At 34.6% G+C, this 5,771-nt stretch overlaps 1 non-coding gene across 1 annotated transcript; it reads left to right on the top strand.

Annotated features, from left to right (window-relative positions):
- The first annotated feature begins 4,629 nt into the window (after positions 1-4,629).
- Positions 4,630-4,748, top strand: LOC132448107 (5S ribosomal RNA). The gene has a single exon (XR_009523311.1). It is a non-coding gene; the product is annotated as a 5S ribosomal RNA (ribosomal RNA).
- Positions 4,749-5,771: the final 1,023 nt, after the last annotated feature.

Raw genomic sequence — 5,771 nt, 5'->3', positions numbered from 1 at the left:
TATTGGTCGTCATAAAAAAAAACATAAGGGGTAAAACTGTTGTTTTTTATTGGTCGTCATGAAAAAAAACATAAGGGGTAACACTGTTGTTTTTTATTGGTCGTCATGAAAAAAAACATAAGGGGTAACACTGTTGTTTTTTATTGGTCGTCATGAAAAAAAAACATAAGGGGTAACACTGTTGTTTTTTATTGGTCGTGATGAAAAAAAACATAAGGGGTAACACTGTTGTCTTTGTCAAATAAAATACAAGGGGAAACACTGTTGTTTTTTATTGGTCGGCATGAAAAAAAACATAAGGGGTAACACTGTTGTTTTTTATTGGTCGGCATGAAAAAAAACACAAGGGGTAACACTGTTGTTTTTTATTGGTCGTCATGAAAAAAAACATAAGGGGTCACACTGTTGTCTTGTTAAAAAAAAACATGAGGGGTAACACCGTTGTTTTTGTCAAATAAAACATAAGGGGTAACACTGTTGTTTTTTATTGGTCGTCATGAAAAAAAACATAAGGGGTAACACTGTTGTTTTTTATTGGTCGGCATGAAAAAAAACACAAGGGGTAACACTGTTGTTTTTTATTGGTCGTCATGAAAAAAAACATAAGGGGTCACACTGTTGTCTTGTTCAAAAAAAACACAAGGGGTAACACTGTTGTTTTTTATTGGTCGTCATGAAAAAAAACATAAGGGGTCACACTGTTGTCTTGTTAAAAAAAAACATGAGGGGTAACACCGTTGTTTTTGTCAAATAAAACATAAGGGGTAACACTGTTGTTTTTTATTGGTCGTCATGAAAAAAAACATAAGGGGTAACACTGTTGTTTTTTATTGGTCGGCATGAAAAAAAACACAAGGGGTAACGCTGTTGTTTTTTATTGGTCGTCATGAAAAAAAACATAAGGGGTCACACTGTTGTCTTGTTCAAAAAAAACATGAGGGGTAACACCGTTGTTTTTGTCAAATAAAACATAAGGGGTAACACTGTTGTTTTTTATTGGTCGTCATGAAAAAAAACATAAGGGGTAACACTGTTGTTTCTTATTGGTCGTCATGAAAAAAAACATAAGGGGTAACACTGTTGTTTTTTATTGGTCGTCTTGAAAAAAACATAAGGGGTAACACTGTTGTTTTTTATTGGTCGTCATGAAAAAAAACATAAGGGGTAACACTGTTGTTTTTTATTTGTCGTCATGAAAAAAAACATAAGGGGTAACACTGTTGTTTTTTATTGGTCGTCATGAAAAAAAACATAAGGGGTAACACTGTTGTTTTTTATTGGTCGTCATGAAAAAAAAACATAAGGGGTAACACTGTTGTTTTTTATTGGTCGTGATGAAAAAAAACATAAGGGGTAACACTGTTGTCTTTGTCAAATAAAATACAAGGGGAAACACTGTTGTTTTTTATTGGTCGTCATGAAAAAAAAAACATAAGGGGTAACACTGTTGTTTTTTATTGGTCGTCATGAAAAAAAACATAAGGGGTAACACTGTTGTTTTTTATTGGTCGTCATGAAAAAAAACATAAGGGGTAACACTGTTGTTTTTTATTGGTCGTCATGAAAAAAAACATAAGGGGTAACACTGTTGTCTTTGTCAAATAAAATACAAGGGGAAACACTGTTGTTTTTTATTGGTCGTCATGAAAAAAAACATAAGGGGTAACACTGTTGTTTTTTATTGGTCGTCATGAAAAAAAACATATGGGGTAACACTGTTGTTTTTTATTGGTCGTCATGAAAAAAAACATAAGGGGTCACACTGTTGTCTTTTTAAAAAAAAACATAAGGGGTAACACTGTTGTTTTTGTCAAATAAAATATAAGGGGTAACACTGTTATTTTTTATTGGTCGTGATGAAAAAAAACATAAGGGGTAACACTGATATTTTTTATTGGTCGTCATGAAAAAAAACATAAGGGGTAACACTGTTGTTTTTTATTGGTCGTCATGAAAAAAAACATATGGGGTAACACTGTTGTTTTTTATTGGTCGTCATGAAAAAAAACATAAGGGGTCACACTGTTGTCTTTTTAAAAAAAAACATAAGGGGTAACACTGTTGTTTTTGTCAAATAAAATATAAGGGGTAACACTGTTATTTTTTATTGGTCGTGATGAAAAAAAACATAAGGGGTAACACTGTTGTTTTGTATTGGTCGTCATGACAAAAAACATAAGGGGTAACACTGTTGTTTTTTATTGGTCGTCATGAAAAAAAACATAAGGGGTAACACTGTTGTTTTTTATTGGTCGTGATGAAAAAAAACATAAGGGGTCACACTGTTGTCTTTTTAAAAAAAAACATAAGGGGTAACACTGTTGTTTTTGTCAAATAAAATATAAGGGGTAACACTGTTGTTTTTTATTGGTCGTGATGAAAAAAAACATAAGGGGTAACACTGTTGTTTTGTATTGGTCGTCATGAAAAAAAACATAAGGGGTAACACTGTTGTTTTTTATTGGTCGTCATGAAAAAAAACATAAGGGGTAACACTGTTGTTTTTTATTGGTCGTCATGAAAAAAAACATAAGGGGTAACACTGTTGTTTTTTATTGGTCGTCATGAAAAAAAAACATAAGGGGTAACACTGTTGTTTTTTATTGGTCGTGATGAAAAAAAACATAAGGGGTAACACTGTTGTCTTTGTCAAATAAAATACAAGGGGAAACACTGTTGTTTTTTATTGGTCGTCATGAAAAAAAACATAAGGGGTAACACTGTTGTTTTTTATTGGTCGTCATGAAAAAAAACATAAGGGGTAACACTGTTGTTTTTTATTGGTCGTCATGAAAAAAAACATAAGGGGTAACACTGTTGTTTTTTATTGGTCGTCATGAAAAAAAACATAAGGGGTAACACTGTTGTCTTTGTCAAATAAAATACAAGGGGAAACACTGTTGTTTTTTATTGGTCTCCATGAAAAAAAACATAAGGGGTAACACTGTTGTTTTTTATTGGTCGTCATGAAAAAAAACATAAGGGGTCACACTGTTGTCATTTTCAAAAAAAACATAAGGGGTAACACTGTTGTTTTTGTCAAATAAAATATAAGGGGTAACACTGTTGTTTTTTATTGGTCGTCATGAAAAAAAACATAAGGGGTAACACTGTTGTTTTTTATTGGTCGTCATGAAAAAAAACATATGGGGTAACACTGTTGTTTTTTATTGGTCGGCATGAAAAAAAACATAAGGGGTAACACTGTTGTTTTTTATTGGTCGTCATAAAAAAAAACATAAGGGGTAAAACTGTTGTTTTTTATTGGTCGTCATGAAAAAAAACATAAGGGGTAACACTGTTGTTTTTTATTGGTCGTCATGAAAAAAAACATAAGGGGTAACACTGTTGTTTTTTATTGGTCGTCATGAAAAAAAAACATAAGGGGTAACACTGTTGTTTTTTATTGGTCGTGATGAAAAAAAACATAAGGGGTAACACTGTTGTCTTTGTCAAATAAAATACAAGGGGAAACACTGTTGTTTTTTATTGGTCGGCATGAAAAAAAACATAAGGGGTAACACTGTTGTTTTTTATTGGTCGGCATGAAAAAAAACACAAGGGGTAACACTGTTGTTTTTTATTGGTCGTCATGAAAAAAAACATAAGGGGTCACACTGTTGTCTTGTTAAAAAAAAACATGAGGGGTAACACCGTTGTTTTTGTCAAATAAAACATAAGGGGTAACACTGTTGTTTTTTATTGGTCGTCATGAAAAAAAACATAAGGGGTAACACTGTTGTTTTTTATTGGTCGGCATGAAAAAAAACACAAGGGGTAACACTGTTGTTTTTTATTGGTCGTCATGAAAAAAAACATAAGGGATCACACTGTTGTCTTGTTCAAAAAAAACACAAGGGGTAACACTGTTGTTTTTTATTGGTCGTCATGAAAAAAAACATAAGGGGTCACACTGTTGTCTTGTTAAAAAAAAACATGAGGGGTAACACCGTTGTTTTTGTCAAATAAAACATAAGGGGTAACACTGTTGTTTTTTATTGGTCGTCATGAAAAAAAACATAAGGGGTAACACTGTTGTTTTTTATTGGTCGGCATGAAAAAAAACACAAGGGGTAACACTGTTGTTTTTTATTGGTCGTCATGAAAAAAAACATAAGGGGTCACACTGTTGTCTTGTTCAAAAAAAACATGAGGGGTAACACCGTTGTTTTTGTCAAATAAAACATAAGGGGTAACACTGTTGTTTTTTATTGGTCGTCATGAAAAAAAACATAAGGGGTAACACTGTTGTTTCTTATTGGTCGTCATGAAAAAAAACATAAGGGGTAACACTGTTGTTTTTTATTGGTCGTCATGAAAAAAACATAAGGGGTAACACTGTTGTTTTTTATTGGTCGTCATGAAAAAAAACATAAGGGGTAACACTGTTGTTTTTTATTTGTCGTCATGAAAAAAAACATAAGGGGTCACACTGTTGTCTTTTTCAAAAAAAATACAAGGGGAAACACTGTTGTTTTTTATTGGTCGTCATGAAAAAAAACATAAGGGGCAACACTGTAGTTTTTTATTGGTCGTCATGAAAAAAAACATAAGGGGTAACACTGTTGTTTTTTATTGGTCGTCATGAAAAAAAACATAAGGGGTAACACTGTTGTTTTTTTATGGTGGTATGGCAGCCATACCACCCTGAACACGCCCGATCTCGTCTGATCTCGGAAGCTAAGCAGGGTCGGGCCTGGTTAGTACCTGGATGGGAGACCGCCTGAGAATACCAGGTGCTGTAAGTGGTGTCGGGTGGTGGCCTACAGGTGGCACTCTTCCCTCTGGCCCCCTTACTCATCAATCCCGATGCCCCAGTGCAGTGACGGGGACACTGTGCTGTGGAAGGTGCCGTCCTTCGGAGGAGACGTAAAACCGAGGTTCTGACTCACTTTGGTCATAAAAGATCCCATGGCACTGATCGTAAAGAGTAGGGGTTTCCCCGGTGTCCTGGCCCAACCAGGCTCATTTCAATCTGGCCCCCTAATCATCCTCCTGTATAATTGGCTGACTCATTAATTCCCTCACTCTCCACCTCAAGCTGGTGTGTGGTGAGCGTTCTGGCGCAGATTGGCTGCCGTGCTTCACCCGTGTTGGTGCTACACACTGGTGGTGGTTAGTGAGGTTCCCCCTTCCCTGTAAAACAGCGTCGTTGAGTGTCTAGAAAAGCGCTCTATAAATTCAATCCATTATTATTATAAGGGGTAACACTGTTGTTTTTTATTGGTCGTCATGAAAAAAAACATAAGGGGTCACACTGTTGTCTTTTTCAAAACATAAGGGGTAACACTGTTGTCTTTGTCAAATAAAATACAAGGGGAAACACTGTTGTTTTTTATTGGTCGTCATGAAAAAAAACATAGGGGGTAACACTGTTGTTTTTTATTGGTCGTCATGAAAAAAAACATAAGGGGTAACACTGTTGTTTTTTATTGGTTGTTATGAAAAAAAACATAAGGGGTAACACTGTTGTTTTTTATTGGTCGTCATGAAAAAAAACATAAGGGGTCACACTGTTGTCATTTTCAAAAAAAACATAAGGGGTAACACTGTTGTTTTTGTCAAATAAAATATAAGGGGTAACACTGTTGTTTTTTATTGGTCGTGATGAAAAAAAACATAAGGGGTAACACTGTTGTTTTTTATTGGTCGTCATGAAAAAAAACATAAGGGGTAACACTGTTGTTTTTTATTGGTCGTCATGAAAAAAAACATAAGGGGTAACACTGTTGTTTTTTATTGGTCGTCATGAAAAAAAACATATGGGGTAA

Source organism: Gadus macrocephalus, chromosome 19, assembly GCF_031168955.1.
Source record: "Gadus macrocephalus chromosome 19, ASM3116895v1".
NCBI lineage: Eukaryota > Metazoa > Chordata > Actinopteri > Gadiformes > Gadidae > Gadus > Gadus macrocephalus.
Note: the sequence above shows the minus strand (reverse complement) of the source record. Positions and strands in the feature narration are given on the sequence as shown.